The 12083-nt window shown below is 39.1% G+C and overlaps 1 long non-coding RNA gene and 1 other non-coding gene across 3 annotated transcripts; both read left to right on the top strand.

The window, feature by feature from the left end:
• Positions 1 to 684: 684 nt before the first annotated feature.
• LOC100999305 lies at positions 685 to 7290 on the top strand. Of its 2 annotated transcripts, XR_004180085.1 has the most exons (4): positions 685 to 816; positions 2574 to 2685; positions 2921 to 5458; positions 6704 to 7290. It is a non-coding gene; the product is annotated as an uncharacterized LOC100999305 (long non-coding RNA). The 2 variants fall into 2 exon arrangements; XR_002518712.2 differs by lacking the exon at positions 2574 to 2685.
• A 3739-nt stretch (positions 7291 to 11029) lies between these two features.
• Positions 11030 to 11230, top strand: LOC116271520. The gene has a single exon (XR_004180148.1). It is a non-coding gene; the product is annotated as a small nucleolar RNA SNORA73 family (small nucleolar RNA).
• The last annotated feature ends 853 nt before the right edge of the window (positions 11231 to 12083 follow it).

The following is a 12083-nucleotide window of genomic DNA, read 5'->3' as shown; positions in this document are numbered from 1 at the left end:
ATATAGCTTACTATGTGCCAAGTACTATTCTACTTTTTACACTGATTAGCTCATTTAATTCTCGCAACAAAACCATGTGCTTGATACTATTTTACAAATGGAGAAACCCAGCCTTAGTGAGGTTTCCTATAATTTGCTTAAAGTCTCACAGCTAGTAAGTGGCAGAGCTGGGATCTGAACCCAGGCAGTCTGACCCCAAAGTCTATGATCTTAACTATTTATACAGGCAATATTCAGCTTAAAAATAGATTCTATTTTAAAATTGCCTTTGAAATTGGTGATTTGCCACTTTGAATTTATTTTATCCCAAAATTGTGCTACCAAAATCTTAAATCTATTCCAGGTTATTAACAAAAAACAAACATATAAATAAAAATCTAACCTTTAATGGAAATAAAATATTATATATTTGTAATGCTAAAGAAGAAAAGTACCATAGAACATAGTATAAATGACACATGAAGATAGTATAAATCATGAAGACGATTGAACATCTCTAGCCCTCAATTATCTTATTTGTGAAAGATCTTAGCTGTCCCTAAGATCTAAATTAGATAAGAATAAGGAAGTAAATGGAAGTTGTGGTGGGAAATTCGAAGGGGGAGTTTAGGGAGCATGAATACACTCAGAATTTGATAATGTGGGCTTTTATTGTTTAATTTCCCTTTAAAATGTATAAATTTCCTTTCCCTTCATATAGATTCACCACCAGCACTACTCTAACTATTTTTCTTCTTGAGAAAGAGGAGAGGGAAATCAAGGAAGAGGAAGAGAAAGAGAAATAGATAAAAACATGATCAAGTAGAAGAGTCTGTGGTGAGTTGAGGAACAAGACAAGATGGAGGTGATAGTTGGAGAAATTGAGGATATGCGTGGAGTAAGAGGGAAGTGGGAGTAAGAGGGAAGTGAAGTAAGACAACCCAAAAGGCACCAGAAAGACGATTGAACATTTGCAAATCCAGGCTCTCTGTTAAGTGCATCCATATCAATAAATTCAATTCAATCCAATGTTACATTCCATCATCTAACGCCCTTAGAAGTCATTCCCACACATATGCTAGGTTTCTATCCTTATAAATTAACAAAATTTTATTTGTTTTTGTGTAGTAGAAGCTAGCTCTTTCCAGATCAGACTTTGTCCCCCTGGCACTTGCTGAGAAACAATCTTGGTTATAGGTCTAGAGATAGTAAGTGGTAGTTGGGGTAAGTTTTAGGGAGAACAGATATTCTCTTGCAAGGCAGCTGCCCTGTGAGGTTATTACAGGGTCTTCAAGCAAAGGGAAACTAGTCTTCTCAAACTGAGGGGAATAAGCTGCTTCCACTGGGAAGGGAGGCTCATAGCCATTTGGTGATTCAAGATTCTCAGCTTTGATTCAATTGATCCAGATGCCACATCCAAAGAGTCAGGGTCCCACCTCTCCCCAGTCAATACCCTAAATTTCACATAAGAAGGCTGATGAGTCTGTGTAATTTTGCAATCCACATAATAAGAATCTCAGTTTGATTTTCAATTAGGTCAGCTCTGTGGTTATAGGAAGAGAGTCTTTAGGAGCAGCCATAGCAAAAGTTTTCTAGTTCTCTTACTATAATTTGAGCGTTTAAAGCCCTGAACTTGTCATTGTCCTCCTATAAGTCCCCCAGTTCATTTGAAGCAGCCCTCATACCTCATAGTTCTCGAAATCATCATCACTGCCATCACTGCTACCATGAAGGCCAAGTTCAGCAGCTATTTGGTCCCCTAAGACACTGGTTCAATTGGCACTTTTATCACAATTAGTCACAATTAGTCGAGATAGCACTGCATGCCATAAAATACTGATATTTCATTTCCACGAGCAGGGTGCAGCATTGCACTCAAGCCCAGGGATTTAAACCAATCCCATAACTCCATTTGGAGGACCTCTCTTCTGGGACTACTCCTAAGATCAGTACTGTACGTTCAGGGTCCATGAGAGAAATAAAAACCACATTGGGAATTTCAACTGAGAAATTTAGAAAATTCAAGAACAAAAAGGCAATCCAGCCAGAGATCTGGCAGTTCAAAGGAAGGGCCAAATGGAGAATGTGATGCAGACCCAGCAGAGGAAGTACCTGGATGCTGCACTTCCTTAATGGGGTATGAGGAAGCTGGTTCTTTGTTCTAGAAGGAGTGGGACATGCCGTTCCCAGAATAATGCTATTGGAACAACTTAGACCCTGAAGGAAGAAGTCTCTTTTCTTCTCCTGGCTTTCTTTCTCTAGTATCATCTATTGGAAGAACCTAACTGGAAATAAAGGAAAAATAGTTGTCAGAGTCCTGGTTGCAGTATCATAGGACAGATCACAGAAGGCCAGGTTTGGAATGAAAGACAGTAACTAAATCACTGCACCATGAGTGCAGGGTGAAGGAGTTAGCAGTTACATGTAAGGAGCGTCTGTGGCCAAATCATTCACATAGTGTCTGTATTTACATAACTATAGCCATGGACTAAGATAATCAAACCGTTAATCAAACCAATGTAGCCAAATTGATTTAAAAGTTTATTTGTACTAAACTGATAAACTTTTTTTCTTCATTTGAAATTGTTTTGGAGATGTTGCACATCAAGCTTGTAGCTAGCCATGCGTACAAAATCTTCCAGCCTAGTCTAAGATGAAGAAAAAATATCTGCTGCCATGATTCCCCATGAGCAACTGATAGACACTGTGAGTAACAGGACTTGGATTTCTGAACCTTTGCTCTGTGGCAAAGCCATACAGCTATCCCCACGTGACCTGGATATATCTTAGGCTAATCCACTTTATCAGTGTAAACCTGAACCTGAGTCTAGTGTGAAGTACAGTGACAACTTAAACTGTGTTGTTAGATAAAATATCTGACATAAATGTATAGATGAATGAATAATTTAGAAAGTGAATATCTGATCCACTTTTGTTACAGATTTCACGTGAATCGAAATTTGGAGCTTGAATGACCCAAATGCTTTGCCTACGTTGATCCTACATTCAGGCTGCTTACATCTCTCTTGACTTCTCTAAGAACCAGATGGTCACCACTTAAAGGTCTGCTGGAATTTTAACAACACCTTCTCAACCAATTTCTTCTTCATGGGAAAGTAAAAGCAATAAAAATGCCTTCAAGTTAACCAGGTCTTATTAGGTACAAATTGTTGCAAAGAAAGTGAGGTGGGATGAAAGTAGAAGGTTGTTTTGAAATCATCTCACAAATGTCAGCATTCGAGACCTGAATGATCCAAGATAGCAAGAGCAGATCAGTGATCTCTATAGAGAACACCCTACAAAGGATTTGGAAGGAAAAGTAAACCCACAGGGCTTTCAACCTTCTTCCTATGAACAATGGGGCTCATAGAGTTCTCAAGACAGAGGAAGAAGCTCCTGCAGATGCCAGACAAAGAAGGAAAGGTGATCCATCAACCTCCACCTGCTTTACAAACTGGCCAAAGAAAAGCCCTGCTTAGCAGCCCCTTGTAGATGGGGCTAAGCTGAGTGAATGGAGTTGAGTGGAGATGTTCCCGCCTCATGGGGCTTCCTACAGCGGCTGCTGCTTCCTTCGACGTCACAAATTGGGCAAATCCTCCAACGCTAAGGGACCCCAGACTGTGCTCCAGCCTTCAGACGGAGCCTTTCATAGCAGCTTCCAGCTGTGGGCCGTAATGGTGCCACATGCGTCACTGGGGCTAGGATCTGTCCCCTGAGCACTGCTGTCAGAGGCCTAGTGAGTGATGTGGTCTAGGGCCGTGGGTGCTCACTCAGATTCTGCTTTGGTCTTGACCACAGCATCAGAGATGATTTGACGCATTGGGTTTGAACATGTTTTGAGTTACTCTGTATTGCATACACATGTAAAACAAATCTGGGAACCCACAAGTGTGTGACCAATTATTTTGCTCCTCTGCAAAGTGTTTATTAAATTTTCAAAAACGAGATGATACAAAGAGGCAAACAACAGAAGCAATCACAAACCCGAAACAGTTTTCAAATCTATAAACAAGTTTTGAAAAAGATTCAAGTAACTTTCCAACTGTGTTGCCAATGCAGTGAGGAAAACAGATCTTTCTTAAGGTTCGGGAAATTTTCAAGTGTGTCAGAGTGACCCGCACACGTCTGTTGGGATGTTCTGAGTGACAATGAATTCACAGAGAAGCTCTTGCTCCAGACTTTCAGGATACAAAAGCAGCAAAAGCAAGGCCTTGCATCTTGGTGCCCTTTAGTGACTCTAGGTCTCTCAAGATTGGAAGCCCAGAGACCTAGGTCCAAAACCAACTTCTGCCCCTAGTCATATAAGGGATATTGGACAAACCACATTGAGCCCTACTTCTTTATCTATAAAAAGAAATGCTTTGTCAAACCATTAGCAGTGACTCATTAAGAGGTTTTAAAGACGATTTGGTGGGACTCACCAATATTTTAGAAGAAAACAAAACAGAATCAAACCAAAGAGAAAATATCAGAGTGTATTACAGGTAGTGAAAGTAGGCTTTGTTGTGGGAAATTTCTGTTTGAATATGTGTGTGTATTGAAATTGTTTTGTTCTTCTATAACATGCTTATTAACTTTTAAAAATGAAAAAATATAAAGAGGTAAATGTCAGAAGCAATCACAAACAAGCCCCAGTTTTTAACAATTTCTGGAAAACATTAACTTTCCATATTACTGGCAAGTATATTTTTCTGTACTAGGTTATACAATAAGATGTTTTTCTTAATAAACATTTGGGTCAAGAGTTTTGAAAAACACCCCTCTAAGTTTCTGTCCAGCTCTAATCTTCTATGATTCCCAGAAATAGAAGGGACCTGCTCACTGAGCCGTAAAGATAATACTCTCATGTAACATTTTTTAGCACTTACTACGTTTCCAGGCACCGTGTCAATTGCTTTCCATGCATCATCTCATTGAACACTCCCAACAACCCTATGTGTTAGGTAATCATGATGCTGTTTTACAAGGACTGAGGAAATTAAGCAATCTTGGAGAGGTTCAGAACATATAGTTAGCAAGAGAGCCAAGATTTGAAACTTACAGGCTGACTCCCAAGTCTTTAATTTTTCTTATGATTTGCTGCCAAACATGTGAGATTCTGAGCATCAGTTAGTAACTGGGCCCCTGGTACAGATGGGCGCAGGTCTTTTGCCTGAATTTCCATGTGAAGGAGGATGACCAATCATTTCCCTTCCTCTTGACTAGGAGAAGGTGCATTGTGCATTTCAAAAATCTGCCTAGCCTTGGGAGATAAGGGGGTCACTTTATCTGTTTGCATTTCATTAAATTTCACTCAGTGTCTTCCAGAGTCCTCATGAGTATCAGAGAAGGCATAATCTGTACACGTGGTTTCATTTAAAATGAAAATACCAAGCAGTGTCATTTTCACAAGTATCCCCACCCTGTCTGAGGCTGAGAAGAGTGTAGCTACGCATACTGCAGTGAGAAGAAAACTTCAGCTCAACTGGAGGATGTAAAGGTACAAGTAAGGTTTCAGCAGAAGCACTCGTAAACCTCACATGAAGTCTTTCTTCTTTCCTAGCTCATACCCCCATTAATGCATGGACTCTGGCTTGACTTTATCAGGTGTCAGAATAGGCTTCTGTGTGTATTCTTGACTAGAAGTAAAACAAATATTTTCTTTCTAAAGTTATTGAGTCCCATTGATCTGTATGAAATTTCACCATTAGATAGTCATTCCTTTTGCTTGAAGGCTCTGGGTCTGCTTAAAAATCAAACCTTTGTATGGTTCACAAGCAAAGTAATTAATTGCCTAAATGACCATTAGGTCTTTCTATAATCGAATAAAATTCCAATGGTACACAAACAGTAAATTCAACTGGGAGCCATGGGTAAGAGTCACAGTGTACAGCATGATCTGGAAAGGCAGGCTTAGCTGGGGATCTAAGTGAAGCATGAAACTCAGTGGGGAGGGTCATAGCAAAGCATCGAAGACAACTCTTGGCCACTTGTAAAATGTTGCAAGAGGTTGCAATACTCCAGAATAATCACAATTTTTTCATACAGTGCTTCCCAGTTTATAACATGTTACTCTATTTAACACTCCCAGCATCCCTTGGGGTAGATATTTCTGGAGGAGGAAACTAAGGAGAAAAGGGATGTGACGTGCCCGAGGTCACCCACTGTGAAATGGCAGGTCATATAACTCCTGAGCCCTTCTGAATCAACCACACTTTCTTCCCAAGCAGAGGGGCTCATTCTCAGTGCCCAGATCTGAGCTCAACCATTCTCTTTCTGGAAAAAGACATCTCATGCCACTTTCGACACATGTCAGGGAACACAGAGATACATCAAAGAATACAGGATTCTGGCTTTAATGCCTACCTAAATAAAAGACTGGAGATGTGGATGTGTGTGGTACAGACACACACAACACAACACACATACAGCACACGTACAGGATCACTGGGAAGAGTGTCTGTTCTAGGTTCATAATTCAACCAAAATTTATCGGTGATTAAAGCAATTGAGCTTTGCTCCCATCTCTGATTTTGCCTTGACTTTCAGTCCTCAGCTTCTTTCTCCTTTTCTCCCCGCCCACTTTTTAGTGGCCTTTGTTCTTCGTTCCTGAGCCATCTGGTTGCAAAGTATGGTAGGAGCACAGTGCAGCAGGCACATGAAAAAGCAGTACAAAAAAAAAAAAAATTAGTAGGAGTGAAAACAAAAGACATGAAGATCCTGAATTTTTAATTTCTCTTTTCAGATTGAAATATCACTGCTCCTAGTTCTGATGCAAAATTGAAAAGAGTGCACTGGGTCTTCGAATGGCAGATTGACATGGAGAAAGAGGGAAGCATGCCCAAGACAGCCTGGGGGTCAATGCTGGGCTCAGTCATGCCTGGACAAGCCATGCGAGTTGTCTCTGGACTTGGACGACATATCAGAGGAGCTATTTGAGGAGCCACATCAGCACCCCTGCTTCTATGGGCCACCAGGCTGTGGTGTTCAGCCCTTGCACCATGAAACTTTTTTTTTCCAGAAGCCAAAGCTTTGAGCATCTCCTCCCGTATACAGAGTGTATATGTTTATGTCCATGTCTTCCACCATGTGAACGCATGAAACCACCACCTCAAATATCATAAATCCTCTCTCTCCCCCTTTCTGTCTGCCTGTTTATCTACAATCTGTCTATTTAAATTCTTTTTAAACAAGAAGGGAATATCTTTATGCCTGTTTGTAGGGATATTCTACATCCATCTGTTATTTACATCATTCGTTTTCCTGAGGTGTCTCCAACAAATCCTGGCTGGATGCACTGTATGTGTTATTAATAAAACAGCTGTAAAAATATTAACTGTACGGCCTAATTGTCAGCCCTGATTGGGAGCCAAGTTTATCCCCGGACGGATGCGGAGACTCAGAATTTGGGCTTCCATCCAGATCTGACCCTTGCAGCTCACTTTACATTTGATTCTTTGACCATTTAAGCTGTTCTGGCTTCTTTTTCCTCCCAGGGATCTGTGCACATCCGGCCTCCTGGCCTCCTGGCTCCTTCAGGTGGCGCTGGTCCAGCTTCCTGAATGTTCATGGCCAGGCCCTCTCTCCTCCTCTCCCCACTTTTGTTAAACTTAACAGCCATATGCTAGAGAATCACCTTCCAGTAACTTAAAAGATGAGTAGAAATATTGTCAGCATTGCCTCTCCCTGCACACTAGTAGGAAATAGCATTTGGAGAGTCTGCATTGGAAAACACATCTCTATTAAAAGCATTGGGTTAGGATACCAGAAAACCCAGAGTGATTGGCTGCAAAGTGATACTTCCTTAGTATCTGGAATCAGATCAATCTCTCAGCCAAACCTTCTGGATAGGGAAGATAAATGAAGAGGTGATAATACATTTTATTTTTAATGAAGTGCTCAAAATAAACCAAATGAGGGCAGAAGTTGGCAAGTGAGGCATTTTTTTACAGTGCCCTCCTTGGGATAGTTGGATTAACCCTGATTGGCTTACACCTAAGTGAAGCTAAAGTGTTTACTGTGGGGCAAGACTGGGAGGACAGACACTGCATAGAAAACAACTTGGATTCTGCCAGTATCCAGAAAGCCTTGGCGTTGTCTGCATCTAATTCTTAGGTGATGGCATAGAGGAACATTCTTAGGTAGGGTGGTATGGTGGTTTGCTTCATTAAATGTGAAATACATAAATTATCTGCCAACATTTCACAGGTGAAAGGATGAATGGCACCATTCAAGCTCACAGTCCCAGTAACATTTAACATGGCTGTGATTAGCTGTCAAAAAGTTGGATAAGATTTGATGCTTTATGTTTTGTTTTGTTTTGTTTTTTCTCTATTGGGACTTTTTTTATGATTGCAATACTCCACTCAGTGAAGGGTTTTGGAAATTTTATAGGACTGGCCTTTGATTTTGCTTATTTTTCTAGAAAGATTTCAAGCAGGCTCTCCTGCCATATAAGATTCCCTCTCATATTCTCTTAACCTCACATTTTCCAGGGCATCCCTGCGAATGTTTCCAAAAAGACTGCTTGTGCTGGGGTCACCATCCCAATTCTCATAACTATTAGTATTGACAATCTGATCGGACGCTAATTGTTTGTTTGACTTACACATTTTTAAATAATCACTTGTAAGGGGAACCCATATTTTTGTCTCTAACAGAGGTAATGAAAATTTAAAAAAAGAAACCAAAAATTCGAATTACCATTCCTTAAAAGAAACTGCAGCAGGATGTCAATGAAGTCATCAAATGCACTGCTGGAGAGCTGACCTCAACAGAAAATTTAACACTCCGCTATCTTGCTTGAAAAATACAGTTCTTTTTTTTATACATGGTCAATTGTCTTCCAAAAATGTCTGCATTGTAAAATGTTTTTGTCTAACAATTGGACTAGATTAAAATGACTTCATAGAGACAAACTGTTTTTAGCCCTGAAATAACTAAAATTATTAGATATTTCAAGAGCAGCTATCCTTCTTTTTCTGCCTTTGCTTACCATATAGTTACCTGAGTTTAAATGTGTTGATGTTTCCTGACCCATATCTTATAAATGTATGACAAATTAAATGTCTTTTCAGTGAAGCAAAATGAAAATATTTAATAGAAATCTTAACTTTCATGAGAGCAAGAACTTGCTTTATCTACTATATGTGTCTCCCATAGTGCTTAACAGACAGCTGTTTGCCCATAGAGCTCACTATTCGTTGACTAATGACCAAGTTAATAAAATTCTCTACTTGGCATAAGAGGGAGGTCTAAGTTTCTTCCTGCTTTAAGCTTCTATATTACACTGTTAAATGGTAAAAAGACTTTTAGCAATTCTTTATTTTATTTAGATGTTAAACAGTGTTTGCTGAGTATTTTCTATGGCACTTAGCACAGTGGTAGGCACTGGAATGGATTCATAAATAAACATGAGACCTGCCTCCCACCAATAAAAATTATATAATTTGTTTGTGGAGCCAGGATATCACATAGCAGAAGCATTGTAAAATCTGGAGTAGAATGGTAGTAACTGCATATAGGCAGATAGGGCATTCAATTTCAGAGAAAAGGGCTGTGGGATTAGTTACAAGACAAAACTTCATATGAAAGACAATGGAAGAGCTGGACCATATAGAAAGCAGAAAATGAGGAAGAAATAAGCAGTTTAAGATTGAAGACTTGGTAGACCCAATATATTCATTGCTGAACTTTTTGTCCTAAAGCCTAAATAACAATAACAGATGGAGACTAACTGGTGAGCTCAAAGTTTGGTGATAATTCAAGCTTTTCTTATAATCAATGTTTATAATGTGAAAAAAAGTCTGCACTCAAGTGTGTGGTATGCATTAATAAGTTACTGAATATGTTTAAGACGGAACAAACTTTATGTCATTGTTAATGTCTATTAAAATGTGGCATTCTGAGAAGGTGAGAAGTTAATTTTTGGTGATGGCTTCCAGAGGTAGATGGAATGAATAGTCCTAAAGGTATTCAATTACCAGAGAGAAGGCTACTGAGGAGATAAGTTTAACTCCCATGATTCTGGAAATCTCAAGTGAAAACAACTTTAAAAATGACAAATTCAGCAAATATTTACTATTTCAAACAAAACACCGACTTTCCATTACTTTTGCATGGCAAAGAAGTGGAATTATTAATCTCAGAGGAGATAGCTTTTTGTTCAGGAAAATATTCTGATGCACTTTTTTTTTTTTTTTTGTAAACGATGCCTCTCTTGTCTTAAAAGATAGGATTAAAAAAAGAGAGAGAGCTAAACTGCACTACATAAAAAATTAACTGGAATTTGGGAACTGGTCACTGATGCCTCATTGGTGGTTGGAGAAGGCTGAGCAACTTGGCAAGAGGCTGGCAAGAAGCCTAGAAAGAAAAGACAGCCATGCAGACGTCCAGGCCGAGTGGATAGCTGAGGGGCTTTTAAGAGTAGTGGTGATTAATATTCAGTTGTCAATGTTTCCTATTCTGAGTTGTGCTGAAACCATTCATTTCTATCTTTAAAGCTTTAGTTAAGATCTGCCTAGAGATGTGTTGGGTGTTGGCAGAGAGTGGAGCAGTACTGAGCCTGGGTCAAAGTAGCGTAGAAAGAGGATGTTGGTTATGGGAGCTGGGACAGCTAATTTAGGGCAGGCTGCCCAATGACCAACCCTGGAGAACATCAGCCTTCCCTTGGGAATCCTCAAAGGTTTCAGGAAGAGTGTGGAGGACATGGATAGAGGCTTGAGCCATTTCCTTTGGGTAGTAAAGAAAAGGGAAATATCAGGCTCCTGACATGTAGGTAACTTTTAGCCATGCTGAGACAGCTGGATGAACAGAACAAGGACAACATATCTATCCATCCGTCAATTGATCCAATTATTCGTCATTCAGTAAGTACCAAGAACCTATTATACGTGAATCACTACATTACAAGAGACATTGTTTCTTTTTTTGTGTGCAGATTTAAATTTTAATAATTAACGTATACACAAAGCACATTAAAGAAATAAAACCCAAAGCTTCCAGGATGAGCTTGACTTTCTATGGGCCTCGGAGAATGACTTGCATTTGAATAAGAATCAAAGGAGACATTCCAACGTGGATATCCTGGGAAGTCACTCTCCCTAGGCTCTGTCTAAATGGCATAGGGGAGCATATGGTCTCATCCCAGGATGTACAGTCCTTTGCCACAAGTTAGAGATGAAGCTGGGCCTGGTATATGCACCTGAATATTCCTACAGTTTCTAAGTCCTGTGGACAATGACAGAGGAGACAAACCACGCAAGAAATATGTCTAGTATAAAACAAAATTTTAAAAGAAAGAATTAAAGGAGGGAAGAATAACATTCATAGCAACTCTTGATATTTAGATACTAATTTGTAATTTATCATGAAATTGCATGTATAATATCTGATCTGTCATCACAACTGCTCTTTGAAGCAGGTATTATTATTCCCATCTCTCAGAAGACAAAACTGAAGATTATAGTTTGAGTAATATGTTCCAAAAACATAAAATTAGACCATGTAAGTGACTCAATTATCAGAGTAATTGTTATTAGTTTTCTCTCAGATCCAAAAATATTCCCTGACTTGTTCATCATTTTAATAGTTTATAGTAAAAGTGCAGGACACATAATGAAATTTAAACTAATGAAAGGTAGAAATAAGGAAAGATTACTGATTAAATCATTCATTCTTCATCTAAATAGCCAATTCCCCATTTTATATGATGCAATTCCCAAAAATGTTACTGTCATGTCATTTTTCTGGGATGCATCACATAAGTGAGAAGGTACTTAACAGAGTATTTGGGTGTTGCTAAATGCATCTATTGCATACCACCTCTGCTTATTCCTATCCTAACATTATGAACAGTACTAAAGAAATACAAACTACAGTCTCTGCCCCAAAGAAACTTCTCATCCGCTACATAGACGTTTTCCCCTTTCATGAAAGAACTATGGTGACTTTAACTTCCACCTAAGAGCTCAAACATGGAAACATTTTACCAAGTTAAAAATAAGCAATTTCTGACATTATGTTAATTACACCAGGATAAGTTATCAAGAAAAAAAGCAGTTGGTGTAAGCATTTTCTTTCCTTACTCCCATTTTGAGCAGAAGTTAGCAGTGTATCTCCAAATG

The sequence above is a fragment of the Papio anubis genome, chromosome 19 (genome assembly GCF_008728515.1).
Source record: "Papio anubis isolate 15944 chromosome 19, Panubis1.0, whole genome shotgun sequence".
In the NCBI taxonomy this organism is placed as follows: Eukaryota; Metazoa; Chordata; class Mammalia; order Primates; family Cercopithecidae; genus Papio; species Papio anubis.
Note: the sequence above shows the minus strand (reverse complement) of the source record. Positions and strands in the feature narration are given on the sequence as shown.